Source organism: Artemia sp. Qi Xiang Cuo, chromosome 1 (genome assembly GCF_049724085.1).
Source record: "Artemia sp. Qi Xiang Cuo chromosome 1, ASM4972408v1, whole genome shotgun sequence".
In the NCBI taxonomy this organism is placed as follows: Eukaryota; Metazoa; Arthropoda; class Branchiopoda; order Anostraca; family Artemiidae; genus Artemia; species Artemia sp. Qi Xiang Cuo.
This window is the reverse complement of record NC_142794.1, coordinates 46,551,475-46,574,479: the sequence shown is the minus strand read 5'-3', so window position 1 is coordinate 46,574,479 and position 23,005 is coordinate 46,551,475. Positions and strand designations below refer to the sequence as shown.

At 38.0% G+C, this 23,005-nt stretch overlaps 1 protein-coding gene across 1 annotated transcript in view; it reads right to left on the bottom strand.

Annotated features, from left to right (window-relative positions):
- Positions 1–23,005, bottom strand: part of LOC148956393 (lipid droplet-regulating VLDL assembly factor AUP1-like) — an 82,203-nt gene that overhangs the window by 58,420 nt on the left and 778 nt on the right. The window lies entirely within an intron of this gene.

Genomic DNA, 23,005 nt, shown 5'->3' with positions numbered 1-23,005 from the left:
GTATAATTCTATCTATGCTCTTTGACAAACTGGGTAAACTTACACTCTTTTTATTTATTTAAATTTATTAAAAGGCCTGCTTGCTCTCCAATCTCTTGTAACTCTTAAACAGGGCACCAGACACTTGCACTGCAATTGAAGTGCAAGGGGGAAGACTTCCCCCTTCATATATCTAGTAAAATCATTCATTTAGGAGTTTAAGGAGGGAGATAGACATATTAGCTCAATGGATGATGTCTTGAACGTGGGTATCCCATTTTAAATCTGAAGAAATTGTAACTTCAGAAGGGATAGGATTAAGAAAACAGCAAGGATTTGAGAAAACAAATTGGCATTATCATGGACTTAGAGGGGTTTACTGTAATGTCTAAATCCGAGACCTCATTTCCAATATTGAGGATACTTATAGGGTTGCTTATTAAATTTCTGAAGCAAGCTTCAACAACTGTTAGGTCATCAACAAATTTCCATTGGTCAGGAAATTCTTTTGCGAGGCTGTTAACCATGACTGAAAAAAGGTGGGGACATAGGAGAGTACCCCAGGGTATGCCATTGTGGACAGGGAGAGGATTTGAATGATGATTCTGGTATTTGACAACCTGCGATTTATTTGTTAAGAAAAAAGCAACCAATTTCACCAGTAAGGGGTCAATATTGAGCTTGCTGACATGTATCTCAACTAAGATATTGTGGTTAACAAGGTCAAATGTTTTTTGGAAGTCAATAGAAATTAAATTTAGCCAGGAATTAGGCTTTTCGAGCATTTTCCTGATGTGGACAATGAGAGAAATAAGGTAGTGGGAAGTAGAAGTGGATTTTACGTTCCCAAATTGCCTCAGGTCATAAAGAGGCAGGTTTATTCCTTTAGCCAATCTACAAGAAATCCTTCATAACGTTTCGAGAAAATAGGAGTAAGAGTAATAGGACAAACACCTTCAAAACCAGGCTCAACATCATAACCAGGCATAACATCAAAAGAAGTATTTCCCCGAGTCGTTGGTATTTTAACAATTTGGTTTACATTAAGTGGGGAGCAAAAAGAATCCATTTTAAGGTTACTGGCATTGCAAACTAAGAAAAGGCTATTATTGGGATACTTAGAAATAACAAATTCAGCACTTGCTGGATAAATTTACATTTTGAATTGAAGTTTTGATTTGGGGAGTAATAGGAAACAGCTATTACAATAATATTAAATGGACGAGGGAGTACTTTTGGTCTAATACTTAGCGAGAGGGTTTCATCATACTTGGATAAACTAGGGACTCGAATAACCTTTGGGCAAAGGTTACTCTCAGTAAAGAACAAAACACCGCCACCTTTTTCCGAGTGGGTGGTCTAAAGTAGGGAGTTTAATAAACTCTGAATAATTTGTCAGGCGCAAGAACCCTGGGTCATAGGACTGTGCTTCAGTAATAGTTATAATATCTATTTGATTTGATTCTGAAAGCACCTCGAGGTTGGTAAGCTTTTTAAATTAAGACTTTCAGCATTAGTAACTAAAAGTTTAGAGAAAAAAAACTGATTGGGGAATCACAACAGGAGACTTGATGAGTTTGAGAATTTCCTGGGTAGGGTTTTAATTTAAAATTATGATACTTTAAAGAAATAAGGGTAAGAAAAGGATTTACCTTGGGGATTTGGAGGTGGGGGAATGGGCAAGGATATAGATGAAGCATGATTAGGAAGGTGCAACTTGTTTCCAGTTGACAGGAAGTGAGAACAATTAGGACTTAATACAAAACAATTATTACAGACAAGAAGTCAAAGACCAGTGTCACATTAACAGGGAAGGCACAAGGGATAAAATGAATGGGCTGGAGGAGGGGTTTCATGAAGATAGGGTAAGAAGGAGTCAAATTGGGAGGATTTTGATAGAGAGGAAAGGGGAAGATGGGAAGGCAAGAAGGTGCTGGGAAAGTGAAGTGAGGTGGGAACTTTCTGGGAGGAGGCAGGTTGGATCTACTTTAGCAAATGATGGATGGAGGCTCGAACCTGTCAACAATATCTTGGGCATATGGAACAGATAAGGTATGCAAGGGGGTTTGTGACTGGGAGGGATATGAGTAAGTGGGGATTGTGGGAGAGTTTGGGTGCAGAAATGTCTGCAATGGTGATTTGACTGGTTGTGAGTAAATTTCTGGGTTGGAGGGGCGTTTTGGGGAGAGGATACCTGGGGTATGTTGCTTTGTATCAGAAAGGGAGGCTGGTAATGAGGGGTATTTAATAAGGAAGGAATGGATCTGTAATGCTGCCTAAAAAAGGGACTTTCTAATGTGGAATCTTTGACTGGTAACAACTGGGACTGCCCAAATTTGTGCATTTGGCTTTTTTTTTTGCAGCTTGATTTTTTTTTTTTTTTGTAAAAAGGAAGAGGGGACATAGATATGTAGGTTATCACACCCAAAACAATGCCCACTTGATGCTAACTTACATAAAGGAACATGGTCAAAATTACATTTTGCTTTAGTACACTTGCCAGTGAGGTAAAAACGACATAAGTGCTTCAAGCACTTCTTTTGGTCGCACTTGTTATATAAAAACGGGAACAAACTCTTGGACTAGCTTCATTTCGTTTTTTGAGGTTATGGGTCATAGATCTATGATTATAAGGGCACTTTGGACCTAATTTGCAATTTCCTTGCTTAAAGAACTTGCAATTTTTGATAACACTAATACCAGGAATACTTTTTACCTGCAGCTTCCTTGGAGCACAATCATGTCCAAAATCACATTTATCTCCTAATTTGCAAAAACCTGCCAAAATTATATTAGCTTATTTGTGTACACTAGCAGGGATGTCATTATTTTTAGGTAGGCTCACTTCCATACTGTCAAACCAAATTCTGAACTTAGATCTATGTCACTTGTAGTGGCTAAAGTTGATGAACTTTGCCCTCTGCTTCCTTCATTAATATTCATTGAGCTTAAGAATGCACTTCTTTGATGATGAGAGACTAAAGTGTTATTTATCTTGTTTGGGATGGAATTATGTGTAGGTTGACTTCTTGAATCACTTTTGTAAATTGATAAACAATCTCCAATAAGCATTAACACATCTGTTAACTTTTCTTTTAAAGTCAATATTTTATGTAAAATCTGGTTGTAAGGATAGGCTGCAGTGATGCTGTCTGATTGAACAGATTTATTCATGCTGCATTCAGTGGCTTGGCATTATACATGTGTTGAGCCTTTGGGAAGAACTTCAAGATCTTGGCACTGGGGTGGGGCAAGGGAAATTGTAGGACCGAATGAACTAGGCCCAGCCTTGTGAGACACGTTTGGTTTTTCTGTTAAAAAAGAAAGCTGGCTGTGTGGAGAGTCAGGAAAAGGAGTAGAACTGCTTAGGTCACTTAGGATACTCAGAATTTTTTTCTTTCAACAGTTGTACAAGACGTTCAAGGGAAGCAAGATTGGGGTACAGAAAGACCCAGAGAAGAAGTACCGTAAGGTTTACCTTGGATTTAGTGGAGCAATCAAGGCACATCCAGGAGTTGCTCCAATTGGTAATACCTATCCTGGTACACTTTTCCACCCCTGCAGGGAACCAAGAGTCACCATTAGCACATTTAGTTGAGTTAGATGTAACTTGTAGTCTGCACTCTGGACGATATTCCTTTTGTTCTGCCATGCCATTTGGTCATGCAAAGGTCAACAATCATGGAATGTCTCTGGTACAGTTGCTTTGAACTTAGAGATATGTTGACAGGTTGAACTCTGACTACAAACTGAAATTACTCCCCCCTTTTTCAAAAATTATATTAATAATCTTGAGTATTTTCTTCTTAACCTCACAACCACCATTTTCAAGAAACTCATTATCCCACTATCAGCACCTGGGGCCTTCGCAAACTTTTTAATTCTTACCTTGATTTGCAGTTTGGAGCAAATTAAGATTAATCTTAATCTGTTAATATCTCCATGCTTGATGGTGTGAAATATTAAACATCAAATGCATCACATGGTACTTCCAGGGAACACCATTCCATTCAACATTTAATAACTTCTTGAAAACTTCATTATTAGGCGCTGAGACTGTTGTATTTGAGAGACTATTCTAATGGTTTACTAAAAAAAAAGGAGAAAATCTGTTGTTGGTGTTGAGTTTTGACAGATGGCATGAACAGCTACTTTAATGGCCCCTCCTGCCAGTGCAATTTTGGGAAATTGACAAATGAGTTGGGTGGGGGGGGGGCCTTGTAAAGTAAGCTTATATAACATAAGTATATCAGCTCTTTATTGTCAGTAAACCAGTGTAGATGATTTAAGCTCCTTTAAATATTCATCATAAGGCTTGTCTCTCATCTTAGATACTACCTTTGTGGCTCTCCTTTGCACTCCTTCCAGAAGCCCTACATCACCCCTGTATCCTGGTGATGCTATGCACATTCCAAAATCAAGCACTGGTTGTATATGAGCCTTGTACAACCTCACAAAAACATAGGAAGACCTACTGGATATAGTGTTCTTTAAGAGAGCTAGGGTAGAGTTTGCATCAGACACAGTTTTCTTGCAGTTTGAATGGAATTTACACTGGTTGTCAACAATGATTCCAAGATCCCTTTCTTCATCCACACTTTGCAGCTCTAGAATGTTATTTACAGCTGGTTTGACCACACTATACTTGAAACCTGGGCTGGACTTGCCATGATGACTAACACTACATTCGTCAACATCGAAGCTCAGCTCATGTGCCATGCTGTTGCCCAGTTTTGAATATGATCAAGATCTGCTAGTAGTGACTCATGATTGACTGCACCAAACAACTTTGAGCAGTCAGCATAAAGAGTTAGATGATTTGTAGATAATTGAAAAATATCATTTATAAAGATATTGAATAAAGTAGGTCCTAAGACACTACGCTGCAGGACACCACTGGTAACTCCACATCCCTCAGAGAGGATTGATTCTCCTTCATTAGTAAAAGGCCTTACTCTCTGTGTCCTTTCAGCAAGAGATTTGTCAAATGCGATCCTTGTCAAATGCTTTTGCAAGGTCAAGCAGCAAGACATCCACAGGTAAACCCTGATCAATCAGGTTGTTATAACATCATAAGTCTCCAGCAAATTTGTTTCTACAGACTTTCCTGGTTGAAAACCAGGAAAGTCGGTAGAAATCTCCACTAGCCCAGCATCTCCACTAACCCAGCAATATCTGCTTCTTCATCTTTTAAGAGCAATTGGATATTTAGAAGCTTGTTTGTAAGAGAATCAACATTGCCAGAGATGACACACAGGGTATTATTATTTTTTAGGCTTTTGTGACCAGTCGTCCAGTGGCAGAGGTCCCATAGCTGCAACTGTGTTTGACAAAGGTGGGGTCAATATTAATCCAGAGATGGCACTGATGAAGTTCGATTTACTTGAACTATCACATGAAAATAAAAGTTAACTAAGTTCATTTTCAGTTGATACACTAGTATTAACACTTGAAGTTCTACAAAGCAAAGAGGATAACTGCAAGAAATCAGGGCTATTCACAGGAGGTGAGGGACAAACTGTTATATCTCCATTGCAGTCAGGTTCAGGGCTGGTTTTGGAACTTTCCAACCGCAATGAGTAGCACCGTTTTTTGTCACAGTTTGGCCTTTGAAAAAGATGAGATCTTTTTCACCAGAGTTTATTTGCCTTTTTAGCATATCTATGAGAGCCTTATGTTTCAATTGCTTGGCCTTTCATGAGTCACTGTGAAACTGAATATCTACATGGAGTCTACATGAGAACAGTTAATGATTTTCCTTTTGATGTTTACACTAACAAAGGAGAAGAGGAAACGTGGTGGGCGTGCATTTACAAACTGCGAGTTTGCAGTGATGGAAAGTCTTCACATTTGTAATTTGAATGCCTTGGAGTTTGTAATTTTGGTTGAGGTATGACTGGATGTAGAGTTGTACATCTGGTTGTGACGGGATACCATATGCAACTATGTTTAGAGCCATGGGCGTAGGGAGGTAGGAGGCAGAGGGGGGGGGCAGCTGCCCCCTAGACCTTCAAATTTACATTTGATATGGCTGAAAAAGCAGTTGATAAAAGGTAGATGGTTGAAAAAAACTGGAAATAAACAGAAATGTCCAAATATTGGTTCTGATATTTGGACATTCATCAATATGCTGACAATCATCAATAGGCTGAAGTATATTGATGATTTATAATTTTTGGTGATTACTTATTAATAAGGATTTCATAAGTATGATAGAACTTGCTGGCAATGTAAGGTTTTGTGAACTGCCAATATAACTTTGGCTCCCCCCGTCCTTCATCACAGAAGTGGCTGCCCCCTCCCCTAGGCAAGAAGCTACATATGCCCATGCCAACATAACTTCATCTCCCCCTCCATCACACAATCAAATACCCCCCCCTAGAAAATATGCTGCCTAGGCCCATGTTTAGAGCTCTATGTTGTCTATCCTAATCTTCAGCAAAAAGGCACTGAACCTCACTATTGAGATGTTGGGCAAAATCAGTATTCAACTGGGCAGTCTCTTGTTGCACAAGGGTTTTAATTTCAGCATTCACATCAAAAATCAAGCATTTCTCAGCAACTTTATGTTCAAGAGCCGACATTTGTGTACTGATATCATTAGTCAATTTTGAAATCTCTTCTTTGAGCCTAGTTTCAAGGTTATTTACTTAAGACTGCACAATATCTTGTATAATGGCTTGGGATGGGATTTTATCAATAATATCTCTCTTCATAAGGTACTGTTTATTGTAGCTCTAACAATACTCTCAACACTTGGATTCTGGTTAGAACTCCTTGGAGACATAGGAGAGTGTTTGCAAATTGGACACTTTATTCAAATGTCAACCCATCAATAAATTTTTGTGAGCAACACATATTTGGGATCAGGCATATCCATACAGTCAATGCATATCCACTTTCCGCATCCATCACAGAGAATTGCCAAGTGGAGTTTCTATGGGTAAGTGGGTGATGTATTACTATCTAGGAAAAATCTCAAGGTAAATAGGGACTTAAGCTTTTCTTGGATTTCTGATGTATTTCCATTATATGTAATTTAACTCAGCCTTAAATACACGAAAATTCGAAATACAATTGCAGAAAAATAAGCAAAAAAAACTATGGTGCTATGGAAGTATAGTGTTTGGTTAGTTGACTGTTTTGGGGGCATACAATGGAGTCTCTATGGGTAAGTGGGTGTTGTATTACTATCTAGGAAAAATATCAAGGTAAATAGAGACTTAAGCTTTTCTTGGATTTCTGATGTATTTCCATTATATTACCTTAATTCGCACTTCGGAGCAAATCATGGTCCATACTGGATCTGTTGTGCTCCGGGAAATTCAAATTCAAATATGTAATTCAAATCAGCCTTAAATACACAAAAATTCAATTGCAGAAAAATACACCAAAAAAAAAACTATGGTGTTATGGAAGTATAGTGTTTGGTTATATTTGGCAACTGTGCAATTCGCAAATATGTAACTTCAGAAGAAACAGATGAACATGAAACCACTGGTTGTTTTGTTTACAGTTGATTGTTTACAAAAAAAGTAAACAAATGGAGACCAAGGATGAAATTCCAAAGGGGTTTGAAACACAAATTAACTTGCTTCAAAGTCCAGGTAAGTCAAATAAAACACTTAGAAGGACCACTTAAAATGTCACAGAAGGTTGATATAGATAGAAAATATCACAAAATATGTAGGAAAATGTCTTTATCTTATAAATTGGGCATATAATCCTGTTTTCAAATTTCACCAAACCTGTTGCTGTTGAGTTGAAATCATAACATATTTGACTGGTATATAATGCCTTTGGCCAGTGCTAAGAGCAGGCAATCATCCATATATAGTGTCAAAGGATTCTTCAAGTAGGTTGTACAGCCATTGATGTGTATTCTGAATAATGTAGGACCAAGGATGGTCCCCTGAGGTATTCCACTTAGACCCCGGCGCCATGCTGATGAGGGAAGACTGGCGCCAGCAGGGCCAAAAACAGCAGCGGCGGCGCAACGCTGATAAGATAAGATTTATTGCTGAAAAACGGCTATCACAAGCCCAAAAGGGCCGAATTCGCACTTTAGCATCAAATAAAGCAAAAAAGAACAACAAAAACAAACAATCAAAAAACACCAGGAAATTATAAAAGGGTCAATGTCAAATACGTAAAAATGTTAAAAACAAAATAAACTCACAAAATTAGAAGGCCCATGTCAAGTCAGCAAAAATGCCCCCCCCCCCCCAAAAAAAACGAAAACTTGTGAAATTAACAAGGGGATAAAGTAAAATTAAAACATAAAATTAAGTTAGTTGGTGACTAACAAACATAAATATAAAACCTCCAAATTTGCAAAATGGGCATTAAAATTAATAACTATGAGGAAAAGAGTGAGTGACGGGGGGGGGGAGGCAGCAGAGATGCATGGATTGAAAAGGTCAACTATGTAAGGGATAGTTCCTCTATTTCTTTCAGTGCAAAGTCTTGTTGGGGTACGAAGGGGGATTTTTGTTGACACAGAACACGGGAGGCAGGGTCAAAGGGGTGAATATTGACCAGGGAAAAGGGGAGTTGTTCGGGGGTTATAAAGGGCATTGTTAGCAAAACGCAAGGTAATTTTTGCTCTCCTTTCCTTAAGGGTGACAAGATTAGCTCTCCTAAGAAGAGAAATATAAGGTACTTTACCCTCATTGAAGATAATTCTTAGGCACCTTTTTTGGACTGCCTCTATTCTGTCCGACAATTCAATGGATATGCCAGGATGCCAAACAGGACAGGCGTACTCAAGGTTTGGGCGTACAAATGACAGGAAAATCCTCAAACAGAGCCATTTAGGGCATTTAAAATTTTTTAAGAAGTTTAAGAAGGGAAAATGCGGCATTTGCACGTTTTAAGATGTTGGTGGTGCACTGCCGGCATGATCAATGTTGACTGCAAACATTAATGTTTTCATCAGTCTTTCTCAAATCACAGCTTAAATTTACAAATTTATTTTCTCTACTCATTGACAGTACAATTTCATAGGATACTCCACCTAGTAGCTACTGGTAGCAACCAAACTGTCATATTCTTGTAAAAGTCTCTCACCTCCCTTCACATTCCCTTTTGTATTTTTTTTTAAAGCAGCCATATAATGCTCTACAAGATCCGTCTCTGCTTTAAATAAAAAAAAAATAACTTTTTGGCATCCCTGCTTTCAATAAAAAATTCAAGATATTATCTTTTAAATATAGTACTTCCCTACCCCCCCCCCTCTGAATACCACCTTGATAGGATACCATCTCTGCTTTAAATTAAAAAAATAATTAACTTTTTGGCATCCCTGCCTTAAAAATAAATAAATTTGAGATATTATAATTAAATATAGCATCTCTCTGACCTCTCCCCCCTCTGGATACCATCTTAGTGTTACATTAAAAAATAATTTACTTAATAATTAACTAGGTCACTATATGGTTCAGACAAGCATGCGAAATAATTTAAAACAGCTTAGTGTTCCTTGAAAAAAAAAATTGAGGGTATGAGTAAAGAGGTACAATGACAACAACAAAAATGTCAAAATTATTCACATATACCTCAAATTATTGAAAAACTGAGTCATAGATTTGCCATGGCATTCAATAAGATCCAAACATCTAATTAAAAGGGAGCACACACAAAAGCCAAATTAGGCCAGTAGCCTATGAGAAATTGCAAAATACCCAAGACAATGAACAGGTCCAAATGAAGGGCCCTGGGTCTATCAAAATATGTTAATGGTTTCCCAGGGATTTTGATATCATTTTCTTCCATCTCCACTTTAAATGAAAAAATAATTATAAAAAAAATTTCAGAAAGAAGACTATTTTCTTTAATCTATCAGGCATTCAACAATTGTGTATTAGACATTAAGAAAATCTTATCTAAAAACAGCAAAAGAAAACAAATTCTACAAACTTATGATTCAGCTGTAGAAACAATCTGTCAACTATAAATTTCAAAATCTAACTGAAGCCGTATAGTAGTAAATGCATTCTATTCAACTCAAAAATAAAATTCTTGACTACAAATGATGTAAGAAATAGCAATTGGGAAACTGCATTCGAAATGATTTAATCTCATTTCATAAGGACGATACTTTTTTGTCAACATGTGAAGAACTGTGTATATTGCAATTGCATCTGTCTGATTTTTATGCAAAGTAACAAAAGAGAAGTAATATTTGGCAGGGAAAGTCATTGGTGATAAATTGCTAGGGGTGGCACCACAATTGGGTGATTTTCAGGGATTTGGGGAACCAAATCTTTTGTCTATGAATAGATTTTTGGGGAAATACCCAAAAATTTGGGGATAGTGCAAGCCCTGTTTGATTTCTAATCAGGAAAATCAAAATACTAAACCACAAAAGAAAGAAAAGCTCCAACTTTGCAGTTGATACAATAAAGAATTGCTGCAAAATCAATTCAAAGTCACTGCTGGCATGCCTCAGGTGTGCTGGCAGCATAGCAACACTATGGCGGCAGTCAGCCAGGCCTCCCATTGTTGGCGTTTGGCTGATCTGCTGGTACAGCACTGGGATCTAATTCCACTCTTGACTTGTTACAATTCAGAAAAGACAGCATTGCCATGGCATACCTTCACTCTCTGAGTCCTGTCAGTTATATTGGCAGGTATTTTGTTAAAGTTGCTAACAGAAAGATTATATTTGAATGAAGAAGATGCGACATGCAGAACCTTCCCTAATTAGCAGAAGTGATTCACCTGCACTTTCCTTTAATGGTTAACCTGAGTAACATAAGATGTATTATGATTCAGCTGTATTTTACAATATTGGTGACTCTCCTCCCCTATCCACTAAAAAAACCTTTGTCTGATGGCTTAATGAAAGAAGCAAGATAATGTTCTTGGTGTGCTTACAAAGAATAGCACTGGACAAATAATCAAATATTTCAATAATGTTTAGTGCAACAGACTTGATAAAGCTTACCATATTTTGGTATTAATTAAAAAAACTTTTTCCGCAAAATAAGTTTTTCAAAGAAAAACTAAGAACTCCATTAAACAAAAAATGAGCAAAAATAAAATCAAATAATCTACCAAGCATGAAACTACCACAAATCAGCATTGATAAATAAATGAAACCCAAAACGAACAGAAATTATATTAAATAACCAAGTCCAACTCAAAATGAGCAGAAATTAACATAAGTAGGGCTCAAAACCCCTATGCCTTCCTAAGGCCACAACGAAATTTGCACTCTACTGAAAAAAATATTAATGTTTCTACTTTTGTAACTTTAATAAATCATATAATATTAACATTTTGATTACTAAATATCAGTATATGTATATTAAATTGACAACGCACATTCATTTGTATTTTTTTTCAGTAAAGTGCAAATGTGGAGAAAAAAAAATTATACATCCCATGTTTTTGACTATCCAAATATGGATCCCTCTTGCCCCCCCTGATAAAAATGATGGAGATTTGTCCCTGGCCTTTCTTATGCTCTTTCTAAATATAATGATTGCTGTAGCATCCCGCTGAGCTTGCTTGCTTATTATTTTAGGTGTTGTTTTTGTTATGTGCTTATATTTAGTGCTGCTTTGCTTTGCTGTGCTTGTGTGCTTATATTGTTGTATTTACAGGTGCTTGGGTCATATTAAAGAGCTAAATCAACTCGAATATTACGAATTCTACATGGTGTCAGAAGTGGGATATTGAACAGCAAACATGGATGGAGTAACCCCTCCAGCAATCAACTGGGAATCTGAAAATCTTGATGAAGAATGGTTGAAGTTTGAAGAACATGCAAGACTTATGTTTCTAGGCCCTCTCTCTGGTAAATCAGAGAAGATTCAGTGTGCCTATCTACTCATATGGATTGGCGAAAAAGGAAGAGACATTTTCAAAACTTTCGACATTGAAGCGGATGATGCAATTAAAATCGAGCCTAACCTTTTGAAATTTCGTGAATATGCTGCTCCAAAGAAGAACAAAGTGTTTGCCAGATATATCTTTCAGAAACGTGACCAGCATGATGGAGAGACACTTGAGAAATACATCACATAACTGAAGTTATTAGTCAAGCCATGCAAATACCATGATCCAAAAGAGATGACCAGAGATAAAATCGTCTGTGGCATCAGAAATCCAAGAATACAAGAGAAACTTTTAGCTGAAGGCAACAGCTTAACACTGGAGAGAGCAGTAGAAGTTTGTAGGATCTATGAAACGACCCAAGCACAGCTGAAGTCATTCGACAACAATTCCCACCATCCCCCAATCAAACAGGAAGTGGATGTAGTATACCGGAAACAACCGAAACCAGCAGACGCGAGATCAAGATCGAGAGGCACAGAATGCTACTTCTGTGGAGGAATCTATGGCCCCGGACACAGCTGTCCTGCCAAAGGGAAAACATGCTCAAAGTGCAGAAAGTTAAACCACTTCGCAAAAGTATGCCGCAGCAAAGTTGTGAATGCCATCGAAAATGACGAATGGAGCCAAATAGCAGAAACTGCTGAAGAGGATGAAATACTGCTATATGCCGTACAACAAGATGGGAGTAAGGATGAGGCGTTTGTTCCACTGAAGATCAACAATCAGACTACTGTAAGCTTCAAAATTGATACTGGGGCTCAGGCAAACATCATACCACAACACTACTTTGATCTCCTTGCTCCAAAACCACTTATACAGCCAACAAAGCAAAAACTCACCAGCTACTGTGGCTCAACCATCTCAACAGCTGGAACCTGCTTCCTATCATGCAGCTACAATGGAACCTCTGAACAGAAACAGGTTTTTCATAGTTGGAGGAAATTCTGTTCCTATCCTAGGATTTAAGTCTAGCAAAAATATGAACCTGGTGAAACTTGTCCTTAATATAGACGCCTCAGATGATGGCAAGTCGACGCCAGATCTGAAGCCACTCCTTAAACAATACAAAGAGTTGTTCTCTGGCATCGGGAAAATACAAGGCGAGTGCGAGATTCACCTCAAGGAAGGATTTATGCCGACAGCATATCCCGCCAGAAAAGTGCCTATCACGATGCGTGAGAAATCGAAACAAGAGCTGGACAGACTGGAAAGTTTGGGGATAATAGGAAAGGTGGAAGAGCCTACGGAGTGGGTCAACTCGATGGTGCTAGTTGAAAAGAAGGATGGAGGTGTGAGACTTTGTATTGATCCAGTAGACCTCAACAAGGCCATCAAGTGCCCTCATTACCCGATCCCAACTTTCGAAGACGGCATTGCTGATCTGAGTGGTGCAAAATATTTCTCAAAGTTTGATGCCACCTCGGGGTACTGGTTGCTTGTGCTCTCAAAAGCAGCTTCAGACCTCACAACATTTAACACAATCTACGGCAGATACCGTTGGAAGAGATATCCCTTTGGGCTGATATCTGCCCAGGACGAGTTCCAGCGGAAGATGGAAGAGATATTTCAAGGTTTGGAAGGTCTTAAAATACACGTTGATGACCTACTTATCTACGGAGCCACCCAAGAAGAGCACGACAGAAGACTTGCAGACGTGCTTGAAAGAGCTTGAAAGATTGCAGTCCAGTCAGTCTGCTACTTTGGTTACATCATCAGCAACGCTGGCATTAAACCAGACCCCGAGAAACTCCGCGCTATCAACGAGATGCCTACCCCAAAATCGAAGGAGGAGCTGCAGACTCTCCTTGGAATGCTGAACTTTCTCTCAAGGTACATCCCAAACCTGGCAACACAGAACCAACCATTAAGGGATCTGATTAAAGCTAACGAGTTCGAATGGAAAGAGCTCCACACCACATGTCTCAACCAGCTCAAAGAGTCCATAGTAACCAGCCTGGCTTTCTTTGACAGCTCCAGCCCAACCCTTGAGCTCAAAGTTGACGCCTCAAAACATGGACTAGGAGCACGAATATCCGCGAGCGGCAAAGTCTTCACTTACGCATCAAGATCGCTGAGTAAATCCGAACAGAACTACTCACAGCTGGAGAAAGAACTCTTTGCCATAGTCTATGGCTGCTGTCATTACCACCACTACCTATACGGAAGGAAAGTACAGGTCATCACGGATCATTGACCACTCAAATCCATACTAATCAAAACCCCTCCATACAGCACCACCAAGCATTCAACGCCTGATGATGTACATACAGCCGTATGACTTGACTTTCAAGTACCGGGCTGGTAAGGAAATCCCTGTCGCAGATGCACTCAAGACTACACCTTCCAGACATTGACGAAGAATTACACGAAGAGATTGAAATCTTTGTACATTCGTTTGTAAAATCCATACCTGCCACGGGCAGCAGACTTGAGAAAATCAAACAGGGGACCTTGACAGATCACGAACTCCAAGCGCTGAAGACTGTCATCTTGGAGGGATGGCCCGACAACAGGAGACGATGCCCGAACACCATAGTCCAGTACTGGAGTATTCGCCAAGATCTCTCAACGCACAACGATCTGATCTTCAAAGGTTCGAGAATCGTCATTCCTACCACACTACAAGATGACGTCTTAAAGGGACTACATTCCGCTCATTTGGGCACAGAAAAAACCAAGCAAAGAGCCCAAATGATTGTTTACTGGCCAGGTATCGGAAAAGACATTGAAACGTTTATCCAAAGATGCGATGCCTGCACTCACATGATGTTGAACAATCAAAAAGAGCCAATGATTCCCATGCCGATCCCATCACTACCATGACAGCACGTGGGATGCAATTTGTTTGAATGGAATGGGAAGCAGTATGCAATAACGGTCGACTATTACAGCTGATATTTCGAGGTGGACAACCTAGCCTCCACCACAACTTCTCAAGTGGTCAGGAAACTCAAAGGCCACTTTGCTCACCATGGAATACCAGCCATTCTCACTTCTGATAACAGGCCGCAGTTCAGTTCCAGCAAATTCAGGCTATTCACGAAAAACTTATCACCCCACGGCAAACGGGCTTGTCGAGAAATGTGTGTAAACCTGCAAGAGAATCTTGAACAAGTCCAAGATCAGCGGACAGGACCCATACATCGGCATCCTAGAATACCGGAACATGCCCGTAGACGGTAGGGCAGCTCCAGCCCAGCTGCTCATGAGCAGGCAGCTGCGATCAGTCCTCCCTGTCACGCAGCAGCACCTAGAGAAGAATATTGTGCCTGAAGCAAGCTTTCGGACACACTGAGAGAAATCTAGAGTGCGACAGAAGGAGTACTACGACAGGACCGCTAAATCCCTGCCCAAAATCCAGGTAGGGTCAAGAGTGAGTGTCCAGGTGGCACCCAGCAGTCCTTGGAAGAGAGGAACCATTGTTGAAGTTTGCTTGCAGCCACAATCATACACAGTTGCTACCAACAACGGATCGACGCTCTGACATAATAGGGTTAGACTTTCCCACAGGAAATCAGACAAAGCAATCCATTCAGAACAAGACTACCAAAATGCAGAAACCACTGAACCGTCTGAGGTGGTACCCGAAGTCAACCCTGTTGACCGCCCAGCCTCACCCAGCTTGGCAGCCCCCACTGAACGCAATGGAAATAGTGCCACTGCCCCTACTAGCGCTGTAGCGCAACAACAGACGAGATCAGTCCCGGACAGAGGCAGAGTGACGCAAACAAGATCTGGTAGAACGATAATCAAACCCATCAGGTTAAACTTATAGAGACAACAGCATGCTCGGAAGAAGGAAGATGTAGTATCCTGCTGAGCTTGCTTGCTTATTAGTTTAGGTGTTGTTTTTGTTATGTGCTTATATTTAGTGCTGCTTTGCTTTGCTGTGCTTGTGTGCTTATATTGTTGTATTTACAGGTGCTTGGGTCATATTAAAGAGCTAAATCAACTTGAATATTACGAATTCTACAATTGCTTTCTTCTTCTTCTAATTCACAGCAGGGGGGCTATTCAGTTAATACTATTTAGCCCTTTTCTTTTTGCTTCACTCTGTGGGCTACAGAGCTACTGGCTTGGTCCTCTCTTATTTATTAGATATTGTCAGATATCTTACAGTAGATCTTTTGACTCAAGGAGTTCAAATATAAGATGATAGATATCGATTTCTGTGCTCTGTGTCCAGGTATAGCTGGCTCGGCTCTTGGCTGATAGTGAGGTTTTGTGGTGTTTGAAGCATTTTAACAGTTTACAAAGCAAGGTATGTTTTGCAGACGTCAGTATATTACATCCAAATAGGCAATGGTCAATAGTTTCATTATTCATATTACAATGCCTGCAAAGAGGGGACAGGGGAATTGAACCACTTGAATTAGAAGACTTATATGAGAATGCAAGGAAATTTAGTCCATTTGTTCCAGAACAAATTGTATGATAAATTTTAGAAAGATTCTTATTGGGAAAGGGGGAAAAGATAGGATTAATCTTATTAAAATTAATATCTGATAGCCTCCATCGGAAAATATCTCTAATTGGGATTGGTTTCCCACTTGGCTGGTCAATATTTATAGCATTTTTTTGCGATTTCATCAACCTGATGATTACCACTTATGCCAGAGTGGCTAGGAATGTACTGAAAGTAAATTTTTATGCAACTTGAAGCAAAATTATCTATAATACTGAGACAATGATTAGTTTCAATGTCCAATTTATATTAAGGAGCTGATGTCATAAACTCAAGGCGTGACAGTTAGTTGGAGTATATGATAATGCTATTTGAATTAGCACTCAAAGGTTGGTTTTGTTTAAAGTGCTCTAAAAACGAAAAAATGACATTAAACTCAGCAGACTTCACAGATAAATGATGGTATAATATCTTGCCCATTGCGGTTTTCAGGCGGGGAAGGAGCGCACCACTTACTACCTTCTCATTCATTTTTGACCCATCAAAAAATATTTGGAAGTGATTTTTATAGGTAATAGTATTAAGTTCTGAAAAATTTTTCTGGACAAAAGCACTGCGGGTTAAATCTTTATTCCACTTTGAGAAATCAGTATTTATTATGGGACTTGACCAATTCCATGGGGGGGATTGGGGGAAAGTAGGTGCAATAGACTTTGCTGGTATGGGGAACTTCTTCTGAATGATGGCATACTCATCTGCAATGCATCAATACCAGGCTGGATTTCTTAACCAATTATGTAGTGTGTGTGAGCTATTTGATTCAAATTTTGTAAGATGTTTTTTCCAGAGAAAGCTAAGTCTCTCCCTTATTGTTGTTAATCCACTCTCCATAAGCAGAAAGTTGGTGCTTGTGGGTTTCCTAAGACGAAATATCAGATGTATTATATAATTTTGTATTGTTTCAATTTTTTGCATCTGGTTCTCTGCACAAGCACCATACACGATGAGCCCATAATCAATAGGGGGTCTTATATGTGAGTTGTAAAACTGGAGGAAGGTTTTCTCCTTACAGACCAAGGGTGTGGAAACAAGTCTTTTTAGTATACTTGTTTTTCTATAGCATTTTTTTATTGTGTTTGAAATGTGGAGGTGGAAATTAAGTTTTTGGTCAAGCATGAGACCTAGGTAATTGATATGGTTATCTTCTGGAATAGTTGTTTTATTTAGAGTTAGTTTTGCATTAACATGGTTTTGCTTCCGGTGAAATTGGATTATTTTTGACTTAGTGGGTGCAATGGGTAAATCTGAATGTTGAGAGAATTTTTCAAATTGGAAAAGTGACTTTTGCAGATTTGACTGTGCTATCTGAAAGGTGTTGCCAGATGCCCATAGCACCAGATCATCAGCATATTGTAGATTCGTATGGGGTAGGTTCATGTCCCAGAGATATAGGGCAAATAGGAGGCAAATGAGGACTGCTCCCTGAGGGAGGCCTTTGGTTATTGTCTTCTAGGGTGAAGAGGCTGAACCAACACAAACAATGAAACTTTGCACTTCTATGAAGGATTTAATAAAAGATACTAGCTTAGGGGGTACTCCAAGGTTTGCAAGTTTATTTAAAAGGATTTGGTGGTTCACATTGTCATATGCCCCTTCAAAATCTAGGAAAGCTGCAACTAGGACATTATTTTTTTAGAAAGATTCATTTATTGCATTTGTTAGCAAAATGAAAGCATCCGTTGAGGAGTGGTGTTTCCTGAATCCAGTTTGAGTGTGAGGGATCATATTATTTTTCCCAACAAACCAGAGTAGTCTATGATAGATCATTTTCTCCATTATTTTCCCCAGCACAGGAGTAATCATTATGGGCCTATAAGACTCAGTGTTATCTTTGGGTTTATTTTTCTTTAGGGTTGGTACAAGGGACGAACATTTCCATATATTGGGGAACATAGAAGATGCCCAAGCGTGATTATAACAATTTAGCAGTTTATTGTTTGTATGAAGGTGTGAGATTCTTTATCCATGTAGGGTGTATATTGTCATAGCTGCCGCTAGTTTTGGTCCTAATATGATGTATTGCATTATTCATTTCCTGGATTGAGAGTGGATTAGTTATGTACTCGGATCCTGGACGTGGTTGGTAACTTGGGTTCATAGGAATTGTGGACAGTTTGCTTTGATTATTTGAGTTAGCTTATTAACAAAAAGAGTTGCAAATAGGTTAGCCTTTTCATTATCATTGTCATAATGGGTATTATTATGTATAAGCTCATACAGGAGTGGGTTGGGGGATGTCTTTTTCCCACAGATGTGGCTTATAACTTTGTGTATAATTGGCTCATGCGTTTCTCTGGAGAGATTATTTACAAAATTATTCCAGTATTTATATTTAGCATCTATTATAGTCCTTTTTAGATTAGATTAGATTTGTTTATGGAAAGTTTTCTTAGGTGTTGTCCTGGGGATAGCAAGATTAGCTGTATTTGTTAGTAAAGATGTCAAGGCTTCAGCATGTGTGTCAACTGTTGTGTTAGAAATGCATGAAATTTGGATGAAACTTGTAATTTCATCATTTAGCTTATTTTGGAACATAGACCAATTTGCTTTAGTGTTGATATATTTGGAGGTCTGAGATATAGTTTCAGCAGGTTCATTTAGGGAGCAAACTATAGCAAAGTGGTCAGTACATAGACTATCAATTTTATTTATGTAAATTTTATTCAAAAAATTTAATGAAACAATTTGTAGGTCAATTTTGGAGAATCTGCCACTTTTGGGGTTGAAATATGTATTCAGGTTTGGAGGGGTAGCAACAGCTAATTCATTATTATTTGAAGTCATATGCCCAATGAATTTACCAGCTTTATTTGCTGGTTTATTCCCCCACAAAAGGCTATGGGCATTGAAATCTCCACAAATAATAATATTTTTTAACATATTAGAATTATTTATATAATTAAAGAAATCCTTGGCATCTGTAGTTTGGCCATTAGGGTTATAAAAGCTTATTATGTAGGTTTTTGAATTATTCAGCCAAACACTGCTACCAATTGCGTCAACATCATTTGCAAAATCTGGAAAATTGATGCCACAAAATTTTATATTATTTTTCACTGATAAAGCTACCCCACCTCCTTTTCTCTCTGAAGATCTATCCTTTCTGAGGATAGTATATCCCAGAGACTTAATTTGTTGATTTCGGGTTAAATGAGTTTCCTGGAGGCAAGCAATATTACTGGAATTATTATTCATAAAAGATATTAGTTCATTTAAATTATTTTCTGTGAGTGATCTTACATTCCATTGCAGTATTGATATATGTTGTGTTGTTGATTTATTCTTCATATGGCTCTGTATCAATGTTCAGCTTTATCAAAAGTAAAGCACGATCTTTTTTTGCTTGAATGAGCATATCATCAGGGATGTAGATTTTTGCCAATTCTGCAATGATTTTTGTTTTCTGTATGTTCATGGCCTGAACTGCATTACAGTTTAGAATGAATAAGCATATATTTGGGGATTGCATTTTTGGTTGTGCATCCTGTTTGTCGGTTAAGGGGTTAATTCCTGGTAGTGTTTCTTCTTGGGAGGGGGGGCCAGGCTGACCTCATCTCACCTGACAAGGAGGCTTGTTGGCTTGATGATTCTTTCTGATAGGGATTTGAGCTAGGGGGCTTAGAAGATGGTGTTTTATCGGGGGTGCTTGATGCATTGGGGGCATTTGACTTGGGGGTTTTAGTTGGTTTCATTACAGGCTTTATTTGGTATTGTTGGGCAGTATTTGCTTCCATTGCTGCAAAGGGGTATGGGATGGCCTTCTCTGTTGATTTTTGGAGTGTTAGAGCTCTTTTCTTGTATGCAGGGCATAATGATTTATTTGTAGATTCATGTGGGCCTTTGCAATTGATGCATGTAGGCTGAGTGTTGTTGCAAGTTGTCAACTCTTTAGGATGGAATGCTTTACAATTACTACACTCAAGAAGAATTTTATTGCATTTGTTTGTTTTGTTTCCCAGTTTGAGACACTTCTGACACTGGATAGGCTTTGGTTTGTATTCCTTGTGTTGTTTGATTTGCCCAAATAGGAATAACTTTTCTGGGATATTAATTTTTTCCTTCAGTGTGAATAAGAAGGATCTACTAGTTTTTAGGCCATTAGAGTTAGGTTTGCCAAGTTGGGTGACATCCTCAACTGGGATTGTGTTTCCAGCCCTATCTGAGAGCCCTTCTTTTAACTCCTGAGTGGATATCTCTGGGGGAACATTATAAACTACTATTTTTGTTGGTGATTGTTTTGGGTTCCAATTAGATGCAATAATTGGGGTATTCAGAAGGGATTTTAGGTTAATTATTGTATCTGCTGATTTCCGATCTTCTACAGCTATTAGCAAAGATCCATCACAGTTAATATTAAGAGAGAACATTGATTTTAGCAATTTAAAAATTGCAACTCTTATTGCAGTGATCATTTTTATTTCAAAGGGGGTAGAAGGAGTAATTTTAAGGTAAATTCCTAAGTTTTTGGAGGGAGGATCTTGGGCAGAAAGAGGGGAAATGATTTTGATTGGGGAGATTTTTTTACTTTTTTTAGTGCTTCTAGAGAGGACTTCTTGAAACCCATTATCATCATTTATGGTTACATTAGCCCCTAAACTTATCATTGTCCTATTCTCCAAATTGGAGCTATCATTTGAACTTTGAGAAAGTGTGCTTGACCAGCCAAGATGGGTATCTTTCACTATGGCACATTCACTGGAATTTGATTTGGGATCTGGGGGGACATTTTTTTTGGAGGACTTCTAAATATTGCCTATTGGAAAAAGCTTTAAACAGAAAAAAACAAAACTAAAGCAAGAAGGGAAAATAGAATGATATCAAACCGTCTGCACTATACTATGGGGAGGAGAACACCACAGTATAGCCCTGAGGATGAGTTGAGCAGGATTGGTTTGGTATAACTGCTGATTAGAAGCGATAATAACTCATAAGAAAATTTATTTTAATTTTCTTATAGAGTTTATACTTTTAACATATCTGATATTTTTAATATTTCATTCTTCTTTTGACTTTCTTTTTTACTTGAAAATTCAATTTTAAGCCCATTATAGACCCTTATAGATGTCCCTTTCCCATATGTTTTCTGGTTCTTGATTTGGTCATAGTTGATCAAAGTTACAGATATACTGGTTTAAACAAGAGTGATGCTAACAGCAGTATATAAGAGGTACCTAAAATAAGAGAAAAAAGTACAATCTTTGAGGGTCCATAAAGTGGTTGGTTAAAATTGAATTTCCAAGCAAAGCAATTATCATATTCAGAAAGAGCCTAAAAAAGGCATCAAGTGGCATGTTCACCTTATTTGTAGGTCAATAATAGGCTATAAACTGTCCTCAATCTACCATGTTTGCTGATGGTTTAAAGCAATATGGGTAAATTTTTTGCAAATCATATTATTTACTTATGAATAAAGTAAAAATACCACTCAATGCCTTATTTATGCTCTTTCCAAATATAATAATCATTTTTGTTTGAATGAATTTTATCCCCACCCTTATATATACCAATTCAGGGTATATATTTGCACATTAGGGGGGTGGGGGTAAAAATTAAGCTTACCTCCCATTTGCATCAGAAATAAAATTTATCCCCCCTCCCCTAATGTGCAAATATATACCCTGAATTGGTATATATAGGGGTGGGCATAAAATTCACTTGCAGCAAACATGATTATTATATTTGGAAAGAGCATAAAAAAAGGCATTGAGTGGTATGTTCACTTTACTCCTAAGTCAATAAAATGATTTGCAAAAAATTTACTGCAATATGGCCTTATTTCTCTAATTGATCATATGCTCCAGCTTGGATTCAATTGGTTATGTCAATAAACTACAACTAGGGTAAAGTACGGTATAGCCTAGTGCTTTTAGGAAAAATATAATAGTAAGTAGGCTACTCTAGTTTATAGGCTGATTATTTCCTGTAGTTTTCAGAATTTACTTTCTCTCTAAGGGAATGAACCTCTAAATCCATGCCAGGGTATGCATTGTCAGAAAAATGACCATGATATTTGGAAAGAGCATAGCCTGGTAAAATTCTACTTTAGCAACTTTTGGCTATCTTGGAAAGGAGAGATCCTCTTTCATATAGGGAATAATTTCTGTTTGTTTTAAGTTTTAATGTCACTCCTTACTTTCAGTTAAAAAAAAAACTCCTTTTTTTTATTTAATTTGGAAACGGGTTAGGTTAGGAAAATGAAACTTTTAGGGATAGGTTTACAGGCTAAATTATGTCCCAGGAAGGTATTTTGAAGTACCTACCTCCACTCCTTCTCCCTCTAGAGGGTCCTGACCTTTAAAAATCTGTGTGTTATAAAAGTGAAACCTTGCAAAATAGATCTTATGCTTAAATGAAGCACAACAAAATGATTTTCAGCTTTACAACTTTGCTCAATCCCAAATTATAAAGTTTTAAAGATATGTAAATACATTTCCTAAATTTTGAAAAAAACTGACATGGCTTAAAATTCTACTCAAATAACAGAAATTGCATTTTCAGAACTAGGCTAGGCCTACAGGCAGAGAAAAAGAAATTGATACCTGAAAATTAAGGTAAAATGTTGTTCTATCAAAATTTCAATAGGTATATATACCTGTCATGTAAACAAATTTCAGGACCCTCTTGAGGGATAATGAGTGGAGGTAGGTACTTCAAAAGGTAAAGTTCTACAAAATCATATTATTGAGTTAGAAATAAAGTGAATACACCATTTGATGC